The 18,991-nt window shown below is 42.0% G+C and overlaps 1 protein-coding gene and 1 pseudogene across 1 annotated transcript in view; both read left to right on the top strand.

Moving 5' to 3' along the window:
* Positions 1-7,306: 7,306 nt before the first annotated feature.
* Positions 7,307-7,426, top strand: LOC113132629 (uncharacterized; annotated as a pseudogene).
* A 472-nt stretch (positions 7,427-7,898) lies between these two features.
* daam2 (dishevelled associated activator of morphogenesis 2) overlaps positions 7,899-18,991 on the top strand; it is a 78,588-nt gene continuing 67,495 nt past the window's right edge. The window contains exon 1 of the mRNA XM_026314553.1: positions 7,899-8,068. The gene's annotated coding sequence lies outside the window, so the exon portion shown is untranslated. The remainder of the gene's footprint in view (positions 8,069-18,991) is intronic.

Genomic DNA, 18,991 nt, shown 5'->3' with positions numbered 1-18,991 from the left:
ACTTCCCAACACGGTTCAGGTGACGGTTCAGCAGACATAAAGTGTTATGTAAGAACTGCAGGAATGCTTTCTGGCTAACTGTAACTAGCTGAGTGTGAATTTGACATGAGAGCCTTCGTACAGTAGGTCCACAGAATTTCTGCTGCTATGAGGATCCAGGCACGCATCTCCTCTACAATGTGATACAGTTACAATGAAATACCTTGTGGTGATGAACTCGGCTGGCTTTGGAGCCCTGTTCAGTACCGTGTGTTGTGCTACTGTTCTGCATGCCATTCCTCACACAATAAGTTGTGTTATGTGACTGTTACAATTGGCCAACCCATCATGTGTCAAACAAAAAGAGGCCAACCATTGCTGCCATCACTTCAAAGACAACAAATTTTAGCTTTTAAATAAGTACTGGAAAGGCCAATTGGATTAATTGCAAAAAACCCAAAGTTGTCTTGCATTGTTTGTCGATAATGCGATAAAAAAAATACTACTGCTATGTATTATTGACCTCTTGGTTATATAATGCCATAAATGCAAACAGTGTGACTGCGGCAGACATATGGCTCATTGCATCATTCATTGCCTGAGACACAAATAGAAACAGGGCAGTTCATCGAGGATATTACCATAGAAACAATGGGTGTGTATATCGATTAATAGGAATGTGTCACTATCAATTAGGCCATTATGAAGAAACTGGAGTGTGCATGTATGGATGCTGTTTTTCTTTTTGAATTTTGTTTCTCAGTTGCTCAGAGGGGATTGAAAATCCCATTTCTTCTCCAGGTCTATTCGGGAATTAGTAATTCTGCCAACATCAGTGACCATGTAATTTGCAGTGTTAGCACATGCACATGCACAGATAAACAATGTGTCTGATCATAAACAGTTGAGACTGAGGAAAAGATATGTAGAGAGACTTTCATGACATCCATCCAGGGAATGAGAGGGAATATATGATGACAGAAAAAGTGCTGTGCTGTTGACTCTCAGATGGGTGAGGAGAATGATGGGGAGAGGGTAGCCCAGAGTGAGGAGAAAAACACCTAGAGACAACACTGAATCCATCTAGGGAGAAAGCTAGTGTAGAAGCCTTGTTGTGAAGGCTTTGACCTTCTGGTGAGAAAATGTGCTTAAAATGTGCTTAAATGTGTGTCAGTGAGAGTAGACAAAAAGCAGCAGAGCATGTAGTTTACATGAAAAGACTGTCTGCAATGCATTTTAGCAGGACATGAGTAGGATGTGTTGGATTGGAACTATGTCCTGTGTACGCAGTATAATCGCAGTTTTCAATGTTGGTCACTGAGCAGGTTTAAGGCCACCACCCGGACTTACACTACTGTTTTAACAGATTACACTCACTGTAGCTAAAGCTAGGCTGTTCTGCTTCTGAGTGCCTCCTCAAAGATTCAACTACACATTGTAAATTGAGAATGAAAATGATTTAGGCAAACAAAATAATAGATAGTGTTCTGAGAGTGTTACAGCAAAAGGCTTTTTCTAAGACTGGTTGGTTGTTTGTTGAGAGGACTTGTCACTTCAATATTTCTTAAATCCTGGCTATGGTCCTTGCCAAAACACATTGATGTTTTTAGTAGTTTAAAATGTCACTGAATGAAATAAGGAGTTGTAAAAATATTTTTTCTGGAGTACCTTGGATTCTCCATTTTGTTTTAGAAAACTAAACATGCTGTCTCTGGTTGTAATTGTGTCACTCTCCAATAAAACTTCAGAAATGACTCATAACAAAATACTTATTATATTGTCAAATAAGGTTGTGACTAGTTTTTATATTTCATGCTTTCCATTTCTGTTTCATCCTCTTTATAATCCATCATTATTTCTACTACACGTGTAACTTAATACTCTTTTTTCTTTTAGTTAAAGGTCAAAACGTTGTGACAGTAACAATACTTTGAACAATACTACTTTGTTCAGCAATATTTAGACTGACATAAAAATGTGTCATTTGGAATGCATGAAGTCATTTTCCTTGCCACAACTCTTTTATTTCCCATTGTTACTCACAGTTTAATTGACACATTTAATCTGAGTAATTTTAATGAGTCATGTTGAATGGTTCAACCATTTTTTCAGCTGGCTTGTTACAGCAGCCCTGCAATTTGAGGAAAGTGCTGCCATGCAAGGGCATTAAGGCATTTTATCCCAGCAGGTAAATGTGACAAGCACTTCTGTAACTTGAAACCCATCATGGAGCAACCCATAGTGTGAATGGAAATGCTTCATGAAGGTGTTGCAGGTCATGGCATTAATATGTGTACTTAACATGTACTCTGATGTAGATACAAACAGGATACAGTGCGCTGTGGATATTAAACTACTTGCATTTATTCATAATTAAGGCTACAGGCTTGTGCTTTGTTTTTTAATATCAGGAAAAGAACCACACGCAGTCGTAGTTTATAGATATAGCAGGGTGGCCAGGGGCCAGGACCTTATCCAGAAGATTGCGAAACTCTTTATCACCAATGTAGGTAAACTGATAAACTGGCGATTTGAGCATCGAAGACCAAAGGCTTTATGGAGAAGGCGTGTGACAGGTGCGGCTGATTGGCATGTATCTCCCTCTCTCGGCACACCTGCTATCAATAAAGACAGTGGGCTGACAGCGACTGGCTTCACTTGGGAGACGTGGAAGACCAGGGAGCTCTTCATTGAAGGAGGAAGGGCCAGGCGAACTGCCACAGGGTTCACTATTTTAGTGATTTTGAAGTGTCCTATGAAACTGGGCAAACATCATCGAGACTCCATCCTTAGGGGCACGTTCCTTGTGGACAGCCACACTGATTACCCCACTAGGCATTAGGGGGTTGCGGCCCTGTGGTGGTCAGCTAACCGCCAGTTACGGTCGGCTGTCCTCCAGAGGGCTGCTTGTGCCTGAACCTATATGCGCCGACAATGGCGGGGGTGATGCTGGACTGAAGGGACGGCAATCTACCTGTTCCAGGTAAGGGAATAGTGGAGGCAGGTACCCTATGGAGGCCTTGAAGGGGTTCAGGCCGGTGGCCGAGCATACCTGAGAGATATGGGCATATTCAACCCATGGGAGGTAGGTGCTCCAGGAAGTGGGCTTGCAGGCTGTCACACACCAAAGGGTGTCCTCTAGCTCCTGGTTAGCACGCTCGGCCTGACCATTTTTCTGGGGGTGAAAACCGGAGGATAGGCTGACCATGGCTCCTAAGCCCTTGCAGAATGCTCTCCATACCTGTGGTGTAAATTGGGTTCCACGGTCAGAGACCACATCTTGGGGAGGACAGGCACAAAATCACAGACATCTGCATCTATAACTGGCCATTAGAACCGGCATCTCATGATGATTCAGGTTTGGGTGACACCGGGGTGACAGGCGACCTTGGGCCCTCTGAAGCACCTATGGATGCACGGAACTAGGGACAAATAGGTTACTAGGTGGTCCACCCCCGGATCAGGCTCCAAGTGTTGAGCCTCTCTCACCTGTTTCTCAGCAGCCCATGTTAGTGTTGCCACCACACAATTAGCAGGGAGAATAAGGAAACTGGTGGGAGAGGGCGTCAGGCTTAGTATTCCCTGAAATTGGCCGATAGGTCATCATGAAGTTAAACCAGCTGAGGAACAATGCCCACCGAGCCTGGCGAGCGTTCAGTCTCTTAGCCGATCTAATACATCCAGGCTCTTGTGGTCAGTCCAGACCACAAAGGGTAGTTGTTTGTTTAGTAAGAGGCTGGGCAATAGTAATGTAGCCTCGGATGAAGTGGCAGTAGAAGGTGGCGAATCCCAGGAATTGTTGGAGCCACGGCCGGCTCGTGTGTCATGGCCAGTCTACCACTGCACGGATCTTTTCAGGATCAGCTCGCACCTATGATGAATTTGAGAAAAGAGATTACAGAATGGTGAAACTTGCACTTCTCTACCTTGATAGTGTCTAGAATTAGCTTACCTTGACATACAACCGGTTCTTGGTGGATGTGTGTGGTATGGTCGTCCAAGGTGCGCGAAAAGACCAGGATGCCGTCGAAGGTGAACAAAGGCAAACTTATTAAGCAAATCTCTAAGCACGCAATTAATTAAAGCTTGTAAAACCACTGGAGTGTTAGTAAGGCCAAACGGCATGACGTAGTACTTGAAGTGGCCAAGAGGCATTTTAAAAGCGGTCTTCCATTCATAAGTGTTGCAGAGAAGATTGTCGGCCCCTGTAGGACCTCGAACGCGGAGGCAAATAAGGGCAGGGGGTAGCGGTTCTTCACAGTGAAGATTTATACCACGGAAGTCAATGCATGGGGCATCTTATCATTTTTAGCTACAAAAAAGAAGCTGGACCCAACAGGAGAGGAAGAAGGAGGAATAATGTCAGATGCTAGAGATTCCCTGATGTATTTCTCCATTGCCTCTCTCTCAGGGCATGACAGGCTACACAGCTAACAAGACGGTAGCATTGCCTCTGGAAGGAGGTCAATGTGTGTGTGTGTGGGGGGGGGATAATGCTTTTTCCTTATTAAAAACAGCGGCTAAGTCATGGTAGCGCTTGGGAACCTGAGATAGGTCAGGTGGCGTCTCAGCTGGAATATTTGACTCAGCTGCTGGGGTGGGAGCGGAGCGGAGGTTGGAAGACAAACAATAAGTGCTCCAGCCCACCACCTTACCCTGAACCCAGGTAAACTGACGAACTGGCAATTTGACCATCGAAGACCAAAGGCCTTATGGGGAAGGTGTGTGACAGGTGTGGCTGATTGACACTTTCCAATCTGTGTATCTAATAGGTATCAGTCTACGTATATTTTTAACAAGTCCCATTTTTTTACAAAAGAACTTCCTACTTGAGAACTTCCTACTATAGGCTCAGATATCCTGACTTAAAGTGCCCACAGCTGATCTCCAACAACACTGGAACCTACACTTCCCATACTGAAATTCTGGCTGATAAGATGCCCTCGGCCTCCAAACCCTACCCACAATTTGTAACACAGGTTGTCTGCTAAAATTTTAAGGCTCCAACTCCAGTTTGAGATTACCCAGACCACATCACTATAATATCAGGGTAATTTTCTCAAGCTTAGAAAGCTTCCCTTCAGAGCCACAAAATATATTACACATTTCTTTCCCATAAACTGACTTGTGGTGGACTTCCTCTTTCCAATTAAATATATACAATACAGGATACAAATAATGTATCGATAATTGATTTTCTGCCCATTCTTCATCTGTAATATATAAGCATAGATACATTTGACTGTACACAAAATGAATGTGTCTATGTGTTTATATATGTTCATACTTCAATTCAGACGCACAAATTCAGTTCTGCCAGCATTTCTGTTCTCCCAGTCACCCCTGAGTTACTAGGTGTCGAGTGGACCTTTCATATCTGCAGCTCTCTCAAATCCAAAAAGTCTACAAATGACTCCTCCTGTAACTAAATCCGTTAGTCTTGGCAATTTGCATCTGACCTGACTATGGATATGAAAGCTACATGGTTTCAAGTTATTTGAATTTGAACAGATTGTGGTGAGCTTGAATCTCAGAAGCGGGCCTTTCCCTTGCAAAATCTTGAGGTCCAACAGTGCTCAAGTCTATCAAACTTTTTAAAGAATTTCAATGGTACTTCAGCAGTTCCTGGGCCTACTTCCCACTAGTCTCTCTAAGGGTAGTGTAAAACCTCAAGTTACTCACTCTGAGCCATGGACAGATATCCCCACTCACAGGGTTTTCTGGAAAAACACTTAATTTGTGGTGGTGCCACTTAAGATACTGTCCAGTGTGACATGATGGGTTCATTATATAATATTATATGTCATTTAGGATCCAAACAGAAACAGAACACTTAAAAGAAGTCACTGAAACATTACAGTAAAACTTTATTTGATGCCAAAATGTGTGTGTTTGCGTGAGTGTATGTGTTCCAGAACTAATTCACTGAGTTCAGGAGTCAGACTAAAAGGCTCAGGTTAAGTTTCCGACAGAATATCATTATGTGACATGAATCTGACTGCCCTATGATATAATATCCCTGGATTATAGATTTGACCTCCTCCAAGTTTCGCCAAATTGAAGAGATTAATTGAGGCCTCATGCTCGGTTTTATCCCAGGGGACTGAATCACTCGGCTCCACTGGATAATGTCATCCCGGCTTTGACAGGCGAAGTCGCCACACTGCTTAACAGCTGTCTTTCTACTCATTAAAGCCACATCTTAAAATATATGACCTTTACAGTGGCTGACATTATTATTTCTGGCAAGACAGTGAAACCACTCAATAATGAATCCTGAACTCATGAAGTATCTGTAGAATCTAATCTTAATGTGAGGATTTTTTTTTTTACTCAAAATGGAAGTACAACAACCAGTAATGAGAAACCCTGCCCACTGCACTATCCTGTGTGATAGGGGTAAACATGTCAGAGCTGCAGGGTTGAACAGCATGATGGTTTTCAGGAATGCCAAACAATGCAAAGAGCAGCTAGGTTTCTACTTTTGTTTTGACATCATACAACTGCAGTATTGGTGCAGGCTGTTATATTGACATTTAAACTGTACATCTGTAACTGGTTACTGGGAACCTTTTTTCAGCTGTTATTTTAAAGATATGAAAAGCTTTCTGAGCCTCATTTTAATTTTCTGATTGGCTTCATTTTTAGACATCCTCAAAACAGCTTCCTCCAGAGCCCTGGAAGATGCTGTACAGCCTGTGTAGTGCTCTGGAACTTCAGATGTAGCAGTGGTGGAACGCTCTTTTAACCTATGCTATAAGAGATTTCTGGCTGTTGCCAATTTAGGTGATTGTTGCTTGTGGTTAAAATAAATTATTATGTCATCATTTCCATCTGTTGACAGAAAACAGTGCTGCAGTGATGGCATGATGACCTGCCAGGCTCTACAGACATTCTTCATGACCTTAACACTGCTCATGAATGATTTTGCAATTCATGAACACAAACTGCCTCATGGAGAGTTCAGCTGAGGACACCAAACACACTTCTCTAACACTCAGTCCTCTTAATTGAACTTTAGCAAAGCAATTTCTTGTTGAGAGAATTATCTCAGACATTCTGCCTGAAACGTCTCAGCAGGACTTGTTTCATTTTCAGACACATGAAATTAGTATTGATGTCCCATGTTTGAACCCAGGTCAAAGTAGATGCCCAGAATTTGCAATTAATGAAGGATCAGCTGCTGTGAGGAGATCAAAACACAGCATTTCTTTCTGTTCTTCATATTTCAGTGGATTAACTGCTTAGCAGCTGAGGCAGTGAGATCTTTGCTTTAAGTTTGTGAAACTTGATTGGACTTTATTTCTTTGTACTACATTTAACTTAGGCCTATGGCCATACCGTCCTGCGAGCACTAGATCCTGTCTGATCCTGGAAGTTAAGCAGGACAGGGCCTGGTTAGTACTTGGATGAGAGACTGCCTGGGGAATACCAGGTGCTGTAAGCTTTCTGTGATGGACTGGTGACCTGTCCAGGGTGGACCCCTGCCTTCCACCCAAAGAGAGCTGGGGTAGGCTCCAGCAGATCCCTGTGACCCTGGTTAAGGAATAAGCGGGTATAGATGATGGATGGCCATTTAACTTAAGGAAAAACTAACTTACTCTGTCAAAAGAATGAAATCTTTATGGCTGCTGTAAGGTGTTTATTTAGTGACAGTAGCAATAAAAATGAACCAGATACTTGATAATGAAATGATATTGTGCATGGAATGTTGAAGTTTTGACTTTAATAGTGTTTATCTTTCCCTCACGTCCACAATACACACACACACACACACACACATACACACGCGCGCGCGCACGCACACACACACACACACACACACAGAGGGACAGACAAGCAGACAGACAGGCAGGTAGAGTGCGGTAGCTTTAAGAGGGGAGGCGTGGTGCTGCTGTTTTGACCGACTTGTCAGTCCCTTCACTTTCCACTATCATTCAGCTGAATGAACAGTGTGGCTCAGCCAACGCAGGGCATCGGCGCACTATTTGTTCAGTAGTCCCGTGAGCCTGATTTTCGTCGTATTTGCCCGGTGACAGCGACAAGGGATTATTATTGCCGCGCAGTAATCGTGTCTCCGCAGCGACTGGTAAGTTTGCAGTTTGTCTGCAAATCAGTGTGAATTCAGCGGTACCTTGTGATGGTGCTCAGCCGGTTTTCTCTACAGCAACCACAGGAGCAGAGGGAGCTGTCGGCTGGGAATGATTACACTGAAGTGTAGATACAGGAAATGGGCATGATAGACGAAGCGTTCGCGTCACCTGCGTCGCATTATTGGATTTTTATTATTATTTCTTATTTAGATCAAATCCAGTCGTGACTCCCGTGCTTTAATAATAAAATGCGCACTGACTGGCTGCTGCTTTTCCTCAGCAATTAAAACACAGCACCCGATTTGAAGCCTGTCAATCCGATGACAGCATCAATACTGAAGGAAAATCATTCATTACTTAACATCGCCTTTTCCCCTCGTTATTGGCCGCCATTTGAGCCACTGGTTAATGTACGTGCGCTTTTGCGCATGATAGTGAGGCAACATTTATTATCTTTGTAGATTTGATGTTTGGTGACAGGAACATGATCATTTTCGGTTTCTGGTACGGACGGGGTTGCACTGATGGACTGTGTGCAGCCCTCACATGATGCGCAGTGCATTTGACCTCTTTATTAGTCGCCTTTACTGGTTTAAGCGAACAGACATTCCTGCGCCCAACCACAGAGGGCGCTGTGTCACAGAGCACGGGAAAGGCTCTTCATTACAAGGCAACAGTGTAGTGTCAAGTCTTTCTGTTAAGGTTTGTTCACAGCAGCCCTGTTTTTTGGAAGTCATTTTAATGTTTGCAAAAAAAAAAAAAAAAATATGACACTCAATGTCAGAAAAGTTTCTTGTCATGAATGATAATTGTTGTAGTTCTCTTCTAGCTAAAGTTAGTTGGCTACTGCAGCTTTTCTGCCATCAGCAGGTCTTTCTGCAATAGAAAACAGGTGTCTCTTCACAACTGGGCTGAGACAAGATTCTGCACTGTGCTGATTGATAAACACTGAAATTATTTACATAGATTCTCTCAAATTAGTTTCTAAATTGTTTCTTTGTTCCAAAGAAAACAAAACATTCTGCATTTGCAACGTAGAGGATGAAAATAAAAGCTTGCACTCTTGAGGGCACCCATACCTCTTAAAAGCCACACTGTTTTTGGTGGTTTATAGGAGCAGTATCAAGAGCAGTTTAATCTGACTGAACATCTGGCAGTGATACAGCTTTGGGTCCTCTTGGCCAGTTGTTGAGGCTTTACAAGCACAGCACCATGCTAAGCAGAAAACCATCCCCTCCTCATCCCCTCCTCATCACCCACACAGCTTTGCCTAAGGAGTACTTAGCATGTGCTACATTCCTCCTACTGGAACAAGATTGTGCTGCTTGGGAGAGTAAAGTAAAGCCACAGTGATCCTTAACCAGCTGTAGTTCAGAGAAAGAAGAAAAAGAGAAAAAATAAAAGTGATGATTATGGGTGAAATGGATTATGACATAGACATTATATTTTAATCATGCTAAGCCATTGGGTGTAAGTGGCTTGCAGGATTTGTCCATGTAAGGCTGCTGCAGGAAGTTTTAACAATTTGTAATGCACATACTTGAGACATTAATAGGCTGCCTACTGAAACCCACAGACTTAATGGACATCAGCGATGGGTAGATTTATTGAAAAGCCCTGCACTATAGCTGGCCATATATCTCTAGCTACAGTGCAATCCACTGTGCTTTTAATGCGCTTTAAGCTTTTTCATAGATTTGGCTTCAAGCATATGAAATCATGCATATAAACTGGAATATTTGCCTGTTTTCTCTCAAGTCAAGACCAGAACAGCTGTTCCAGCAATTTGGCTGAAGTATTTTTAGGTCCACTGTTTTGGTTATGGTGCATAATCCTTGTCCAGCTACCTGTGTGTTTTCAGAAGGGAGGGAGGAAAGAAAAATAGGTCTGACATCCAAGAGTAACAAGGCCCCTGAGCTGAGGTGTCTGCTTCTGGCTGTAGCTGTGCTGACTGAGCAGAGGGCATGGAACTTCTGGTTGTGTGTGCTTTGATGACTGGAAGTCTCGCTCAGCTAAAGGTGGTTGCATGCATATTACCAGGTATTGGGAAGAGCGGCTTTGGTGTGTGTACTTTCTAAGCTTATCCCCCAGCTATGAGTGGGCAACTGGGGAAAGACAAAGCCATTGTTCCTGACCAGCCACTAAGGCAGAAGTTTACTCATTTTCACTAAGTTGTGATATTTTGGTTGGCAATTACTTCTGGTTGTTTAGGCCATAGGTGAGACTTGGGTGTATGTGTGTGTGTTGTGGACTAAGGAGCTGAGGTAGCCTGGGGGCATGTTCTCGACCCAGGGAAGGCATGTAGCATCTTTCACACAGAATTTATTCACTTTATTATATCGCAGAAGATATACACTTCATTTTTTTAGTGGTCCAACTGTGAGTTTTAATAACAGAGTATGCAACAGGTACTGGTCATTACATCATTTAGAAATGCTGATATCCCCCATATTGCAGTACAGTTCACCAATTTATATCCCAGGTCATTGGTTTTCTCTTTTTTTCTTCTGTCATAAAACTTGCATCCTAAAAGTTTGATCAGCTGTAGGCTCTTCTTTTGTCTTCTTTACTCTTAAACCATAAGTCACACACTAAGCTAACACAGTACACATATACAGCCCCATGGTAGTGTTTATCCCATCCCCTTCTTCTCTTTGCGTCATGAATAGGCCGGCAGCATGCTGGCTTACAGTCTGTGCAGAGTTTCTGGTGCAGAACAAAGGAGTCTGGCAATAATTAGCTGTGAGCGTATAATTCTATATCAGACAGTTGTTGTCTGTTGCCCCCCCACCCCCCAATCTTCAGTCACAAGAGGTCACCACACTTCACACGTTACTGAATGAAGCTGGTTGAGTTTGCTGCTTTGGTTTTGCAGCGGGAGGCAGCCAAGCATAAGTTGCACTGCGAGTGCAGCGCCAAATCTCTAGAAAGATGGGTTTAAAATGGGCCTCCGTTGTAATGTAACATGAACATTACATTTACTGTTAGCTGTCAGACCAAAATCTACTTTGAGGGACAAATATGCATAAGAGCACCCTAACAACTGCAAAGATGGTTGGGGCATATCCAATGTCTGCATACTCATGCTCAGTGGTTGTGAAAGAACTTGGAGCACAAACCTGATTTATATATTTTAATAACTTGTATTGCTTTTTGCTACATTAAACATGGAATGGAAAGTTTTAAGTTTTGGACACTAAAGTAGATAAATGCACAACGATCTTAAAACCTCACCTTATGTTCCCTTTCAGCCTCATGCTGTCTGGAAGATTCCTAGAATATGGTTCACACTGACTTTTTTAAATCTTGAATGCTAGATTCAATACAGATTTGGACACATATGTTGGTGGTTGAAGTATCTCTTGGATATATTTCCTAAAAATAGAAAGATATGGACAGATTCTTCAGCCTTTAATTTAAGCTATGACCTGGTTTGTAGAACTGGTCCTGTGCACTGGGGCTTACTGTGTAAGGTTTGCTGATGGGTGGCTGCAACAGGGTCTGGGCTGTTTTTCCCCAACAGTGGTGAAGCTGTTCTTTAGTGTGGCTGTAATGCTTGGGTATGCTAAAAACTGTTGGAATCTGCTTAACATGGGGTTTGCCCAACTGTGAAGCAGTCTGTGATGTGATCTCAATGCAAATGTGCTGGCACCTCAACCCAGTAACCTGCATCCAAGCTTTACTTCCTTTTTCTGTTCTCTGCATCACGCCATCTTATACCTTGTCTCACAGAAGGTGTAGCATGAACAGTAGCACTTTGTGAATCTGCAGTGGATGTATTCAGGCACACTACTAAGCTGTGGGTCACCTGTGTTTTGGAAGAACTGTGTCACTGTAGCCATGCATAAAAAATGGGGGATTAAATAAGTTTGGAGTGTAAAAAGTCATTCAGCTACACTACCAGTCAAAATCTTTGATACACTTTCTCATTCAGTTTACTGGGAAAGTGTGTCCAGACCTTTGACTGGTAGTGTGTATAATGAAACTAAAATGTGAGTCATTATGTGACCTGTGTAGACAATTGGATGAATTCAAACAGAGGTGTATCTGTTCTGACATGTGTGAAACGGACGACTGAAAAAATGTGGCTGAAAAAGATTCCATGTACCCATGGCTGTTTGTGTAGTTTCTGTGTGGTGTATGTGAAGTCATGCTGAGAACCCATTTGTCCTTGGAAAACCAACATCTCAGGTCCTGACACATACAGTATCATACGTCATCCTTGAAGGAGGAAACCTCCTTTTTCAATTTCCTATTGGAAAAAAAAAAAACAGTACAGGACACTGCATTCCTCCACCACCTCCTTGTTAATTTTTCTCCTCCTCAATCTGTCTCTATAGTCTTAATTTCCTTTCAGTCTAACCTCAAACACCCACCTTCTCAGAAATGTAAAAAAATGACTTATGCAACCATGTGGTTAATTAAAATCTCATAAACTCCACATACTTTATTATAGAATAGACACATCAAGTTCAGTACTTGCAGTTCTGCACAATGTGTCATTGTTAGCTAGGCTTTCATTCATAGTGTTGTTGGAAACAGTAGCTTGCTGCCTTGACTACCTGATTAGGGTTGCATTTTTCCATCACTGGTATAAATTAAGAGGCACTTAAGGTCAGCATTGTTCCAGTTCTGTGGAGGAGGGGCTTGCAGTCACAGTAAAGATGGTATTTGCATGAAGTGTGCTTGATGGCCGAATGATTGGTTCTTTAATCATGTCAGAGCTAAGCACACTGGGATCAGGTGCTCACATAAGACTGTCTTTTATGTCTTGTAGAATTAGTTTTCCATCATTGGGAATGATTTAGCACTGTGGATAATGTAGGTTGAGAATATCCTAATAAGTCATCACTTTGTGACAGTTCCCTCCTTCCTTGTTCCCAGCCTCAGTCCCCTTTACCCTCCACCGTCCTTCATCCCTCCAGACATCTACGTCAGTGCACTGGTTGTTTCGATCCCTTGTCTCCATGTAGTCACAGGCAATTAGTTCCCGCCAAAACAGGCTGCAGAACGGAGGGTTGAGACTCGGGCATCCAAATCTCCTGATCCTGCCCCCTACACTTGGCTAGTATTACCCTGAGCTACTGAGAAAGGGCCAGATAAATTTTGACAGTGGATGGAAGGGAAAGAAGGGGGGTGGGTGTCCACTTGGGACCTGTGCGTGTGCTACCTCACAGAGCACAAAGCAGCTCTTTCACTTGGGATCAGCAGCACATATGGAACCGTTTATCAAATCTACAGCACACCAGTCCCCTGTATTCTCTCGGCTGCAGGTTCGCACTCACCTCTGCATCTCAGATTCATTTTGTCTCTGAAATGATATTGTCAAGCTGCACCTGGAGATCTTTCTCCATTGGCCCTTGATCCATTGCACTCCTAGGCACCATGAGATCTGTGCAGTAGCCTTAAAATTTCTTGCATTTTCATTCCTGTTCTACTCGGACCTTGTGGTATGTATACACTGACTATTGTGACTTTCTTGGTGATGCCTGTATTCACAATTGAGATTGCAGTAAATGTACTGACACTTTCACCATGGGTCATTTATCATTCATCATGGTTGCTGCTTTGTAGAACAGTTTTAGTTAAGGTTATGTGACCTTAATTCAAGTGTTGCACTTGATTTTGCTTGGCTTTTCCTTGACGAAATTGTTGCCCACTCAAATAATAACAGCGTTTTAATAGAACGTAGTGCCAGCATGACATCATCTACAAGGACTGGCCTCGAGACTGCACAGCTGGATGTAGATAACGGAGCAGCTTGGATGTTTATTTTTTTCCCCTTCTGCATTCCAGCTTCTTATTTATAATGGCTATGATATCCAGCTTGGGGGGTTACTTCTATAAAAGGAAGTTTTGAAGACTTTTGCTGACCCACTCAAAAGGAGGCTTGCATGCCACATTTTCTCAAGATGTAACCTTTAGATTTCTAGTAGGACATTAAACAAATGGAAAAAAAAAAAAATTGGGAGATTTGCTTGAGCAGTAGTACATGGTGGGATGTAGGATTACCCTTAGAAAAAGGTTTATTCAAGTCTACTATGAGTATACTTCTTTAAAGCTTAAATTAAAATTGTATCCCTTAAGTTTACGTTTTATGTACTTATTGGACATATACTAAACAATTATACCTCAAAATATTTATATTCTTGCCTTCAACGTAGATTTAAATATTTGTCCTGTAGTTTCTGGTGGAATAGCTTAAATAATACATTAGTACTACAATTAGTAGCAAAAGGAGCAAGCCTGATAAATCCTAAATCATTTGCTGCAACACTGGACATGTGATATGAATTGTGATGGCTGTTTTATTCCCTATTCTATCAATTTGCCAAAGGTGTAACTAGTACCTATACGTTTACTTCTAGTATACTACACTGCATACCAGTATGTTCGGGGGCTCAACTGGTGAGAGTTCCCAGCATGCCCTAAGGACAGAAACTGTTTGACTACTATTAGTGTTCATATTTAGGTTGTTTGGTTAGGTTTCTTTTGTTGTGTGCAGTTGTAGCAGTGTATGGGGTAATTTCATCCTGTCTTTGTAGTTAATTGGTCTTGTCCAGTTATTTCTACCTGTAGCCTAATTGAAACTGCTGCTGGGGTACATGTGATTTTGTGATTGTTTAGAACAGGGGTAGGCAACCATTTTGAAGTGCTGTGCCATTAAATTTTTTTCATGGCAATCACTGTGCCATTTTACTAGGGCTCTTTTTTTTTTTTGTTTTTGTTTTTTTTCTTGGTTGGGGGTGTGTTTGCTGTCAACAGTGAATCTATGGGTGATTATTGGTGCTGAGTGTAATCACTGAAATGAAGTCTGACCAATGTTAGCATGAAGAGTGACTGAATTGCATCCAGAAGGCGGAACCTAACGATGAACGTCAGTTGCCTGGTAACAGCAGATAACAAATGCTGTCTGACTGTGGTAGAATTAAAGTCCCGGACATTTTGGGGAGATTTAGAAATTCCAGCCGGATGCTACTTTTTTTTTTTATGGCCTCAAAAAGGGGAAAAAGAGTATGTCTGGTCAAATGTGCTTGGCGGCGCACTGTGGCTTTTCTCTCAGCATGCCAATCGTGGCACACGTGCCTTGGGTTGCAGACCCCTGGTTTAGAACTTTCTTGGGCTCATCAAAATAAAAGGAAGTGGTTAAAAGAGTAAAGTTGTCATTTTTTTCCTGTCCAGGCCAGTACTTGCTATGGTGTAGTTGCAGTGTAAAAAAACTTATATACATAAAGATAAAAAAAATAAATTAGTCTACTGGTTTTCTCACTTAAATAAGCGGGATGAGCGTTATGTGACTAGCAAACTAACAGTATATATCAAAGTCTAGTGGCACTGTTCTTCAAAGTATACAGTAATTTTCTAAACTACAAAGTATGGTAGAAGTACTTAATTAATACCTTATTTTCTCTAAATAGTCACTGCCACTAGTTATTGTGATAAGAAGTTGTGTTAAGTCCACATAAACTGTTTACATCTGAGGTGATACTTATGTGTTTGTTGAGAATAGACTAGTGAAGGATGGGCTTTGAATTGAGACCTTACTCAACTGTCTGGCTGGCCCTTTACAAAATAGATTTTCTTTACAAATAGCTTGTTGGTATGTGCTTTAGCTGTAATTATGTTGACACATTGAGTAGATAATGTTAGGAAATTCAATATCTAAGTCATTTGGCTTTGTCTTGCCTAAGCTCCAATTATGAAATTCACCAAAGTTACTTTGCTTGCAAGTTGAGTTGAATTAGTTGGCATTGCTGAATGAGTACAAGTCATTTGGCCTGGATTGTCTGCCCTTGAGCTTTTATCTTGCATTGTTGGTTTCCCAGGATTGTATGCTCACTAAATTAGCCTAAACTCCTCATCACTTAACAATCCAGATGTCCTCAGTGGCCTGACACCCCATTTAATGCCTAACAGATGGTATTTGTGCTGAAAACAGATTACCTTAATGATGCCATTTACCAATGAACTGCGTATATTTGGCCAAATCATCAGGGCTTTTCAAATTTACTTAAGGTTACTTACAGGTTAAACATGCCTGGAAGAATGTTGAGTCCTTGGACCACTTAATATCCTTCATAGAAGTGTTTCTCTACAGAGTGCATTCACTGAGAAGGGCCCAGTTAGAAGAGATATGGCATAGCATGTACTCCTTTGGGCTGTGTTATTCTAACTATCAGATCTTCTTGCTCGATCCCTCCCTCTCTGTCTCTTTGGTGGACAAGGGTCCTTTCTGCTGCCCCGTGCAGCTCTGTTTGTGTGTTTGATTGTGGGAAAATTTCTCAGCTGTCCGTGAGAGTCCACCGCTCTCTGGACTGGCTTTTCCCTTGGGGGTCATCCAAGCTCAGAGAGGCTGAGCCCCACCACTGTTCTGGGGTCTCTCTTCTCCCAGCAACCCCTAGTGGTCACAGCGGTAGCAGAATTCCTCTGCCCTGTCTTTTGAGGCCCAAATTGCTTGTCCAAAATATTTCTATGACCGGTCCCCTTCCCTAATAGTTAGGCTCGACAACATGGTTTTATTGTTTTAGAAGTGGTAGAGCTGTCAAGCTTTTCAGCACAGTGAAAAAGAAGCTTGGCAAAAAACACTCACTAATGAATCACTTCAGACAGGGGGCTGAGATCAAGACATGGATCTTGATGTGACACAGACGTTTGAGAACGGGCCAGGTTGTGGTGGGTTTATTTTGGCTACCCTTGCTGAATACGTTCAAGCTCCAAAGCTGGATATTGAACCTGAGATAGGTAGTGTTTATGGTTCTGGGTTTTGAGTGTTGTTATATGTATAATATAGTAGTAGTATGTACAGTGTACATCATTTGGCTGAGGGAATTACTTCACTAAACAAAGTTTCTGGCTTTGTATAGAGTTTTTAGGCTGTAAACTCAGATTTTTCTTTTAACATTACATTCACTTGCCATTGATTTGCTTTCATTTGGGAAAGTACCGTTTTATTTTTATATCCGTTTCCTGAGATTCCCCTGAAATACAGGTTTTGTGTCATTCCCTGCTACAGTACAGGAGTGCCACTGCAAGTTCTCAGACTCTGGATTCCAACATGACTGGCTTGTGTTTGACTCCAGTGACCAACAAATAAACCTCTAATTCTTTACGAAAGAATCCCCAGTACTCCCACCTTCAATTTAAGCAACTGTAATTCATATTACACGTGTGACAAATGTGCTTTTATCGATGTGATATAAGGCTGGAGCAGATGCATCCCATTTACCCGTGTTGTTTTACCATCTAATCCATCATATTACTATCCTATCCTCACCTGCAGCGGTTGGAAGCCATTTGACCATAAATTGACCTGAGAAAGAAAAAATATAAACATACAGTGTCAGACAAAACCTCCCTAGTGATCTTGCTTTGTTTAAAACCACAGGCCATTACTAAACAGTAAAACATTTTATAAGCCCAACACCATCATAATTCTTGCTAAGACTTTTGGATTACTAATTTTGGCATCTGAATGTCCTCACGCATTTCTTCCCAATCATATCATGACTTTATGGTGCAGTTCAAAGCTCTTAAGTAGAATAGAAAGCTGTGACAGGCACTTTTACTGTGGTTCACAGGCTCTCTCCCAGACTCTAATGCATCATCTGAACTATCTGCCATCTTATTGTGTTTGAGCTTTGGGATGGATGACTGAGTGCAGTTAAAATTCAGGAGCTATGACAAATGGTTTTGTCTTTTTGCTATCAAGTAACTGAACAGATAAACACCATCCGTACAGTGGACCTGAGCCGTAGAGCCTTTATCCCTGGCAACTTCTTTTCAAAAACTCCTTTTTACCAAGTGACAGACCGCGGGGTTGGCAACAACTAAAGCATTCAGAGGCCGTATGAATAGGGGTCTGTCTCTAGAGAGGCTTGTTGAAATGGGGCCTTTTGCTTTTATCCCTCCAGAGAGGCAAATTAATCTCAGGTTCGCAGGTTTGCACTAGCATTGCACTTCAAATGGACTGTTGAGAGGCTAGATGATTATTTGTGCTGCATTATAAACTGCATCGTTTTTTTCAGATTTAGCATCTGTGGGTTTTCTCCATCATCTGTAAGCTCTACCAGTCTATCACTCCTTCTCTCTACTTCTGTTATTCTTACATTCACCTGTAACACTAACTCGAACTTTCCCTCTTGACCTGCTGTTTGGTGTTTTCCATGTGTGCACTGTAACTGTCAAAGGTCCCTCTTCTCATCTGCTTTCCCTGATCAATACTGATGTAAAAGACAGGTCCACATGTAGAGTCTAGGTCTCCTTTCCATTTTTAAAGTTTTGCAGATGGAAAGGAGATGGGGAGGAAGCCTGTTAAAACAGTTGTCATCCTCCTCTGATATATACTCCATAACTCCCTCCTGGCAAATATCACATGTCAACATAAGGTGATTCCCTTTGTGCTGCTCCATTGGTTACTAAGATACCCCCCATCCCCCTGGGCCCCCATCCTCATTCTCTCCTTCCTTTGCATCGTACAATGACCTTTCAGAGCAGTGTGCTGTTTTTCTTCTCACTCCACTTGTATAAACCAGGAGACTATCTGCCATCAGCATTCAGGAAGTGTAGGGGTAAACAAACAACAAGAGCCAGCACGGGAAACTCAAATGAGCCAATGATACCCTAGCAACCACAGAGAGCAGGTTATTTTTGGGTAGTTTGTGTACCTGTGCTTTGTGTTTATGAGGGTTGCTAATGTTTATGTGATATGGGAAACTTGGTTGTGCATTTGAGATGACATGCTTTGAAAAAAGCAGAGTTTAGCTTCATTTCATTTTAGGTATTATCAATGACCCTGCAAGATGGCATACGATGGAATCGTTCCATTGGTAGTCATGTAGAAAATTGCTAGTCTGGCTGTGTAGTTCTAATTCCTCTTACTAATGTGCTGTTGGCATTATGTGTTGACCCTTACTAATTTG

This window comes from Mastacembelus armatus, chromosome 22 (genome assembly GCF_900324485.2).
Source record: "Mastacembelus armatus chromosome 22, fMasArm1.2, whole genome shotgun sequence".
Classification (NCBI taxonomy): domain Eukaryota; kingdom Metazoa; phylum Chordata; class Actinopteri; order Synbranchiformes; family Mastacembelidae; genus Mastacembelus; species Mastacembelus armatus.
Note: the sequence above shows the minus strand (reverse complement) of the source record. Positions and strands in the feature narration are given on the sequence as shown.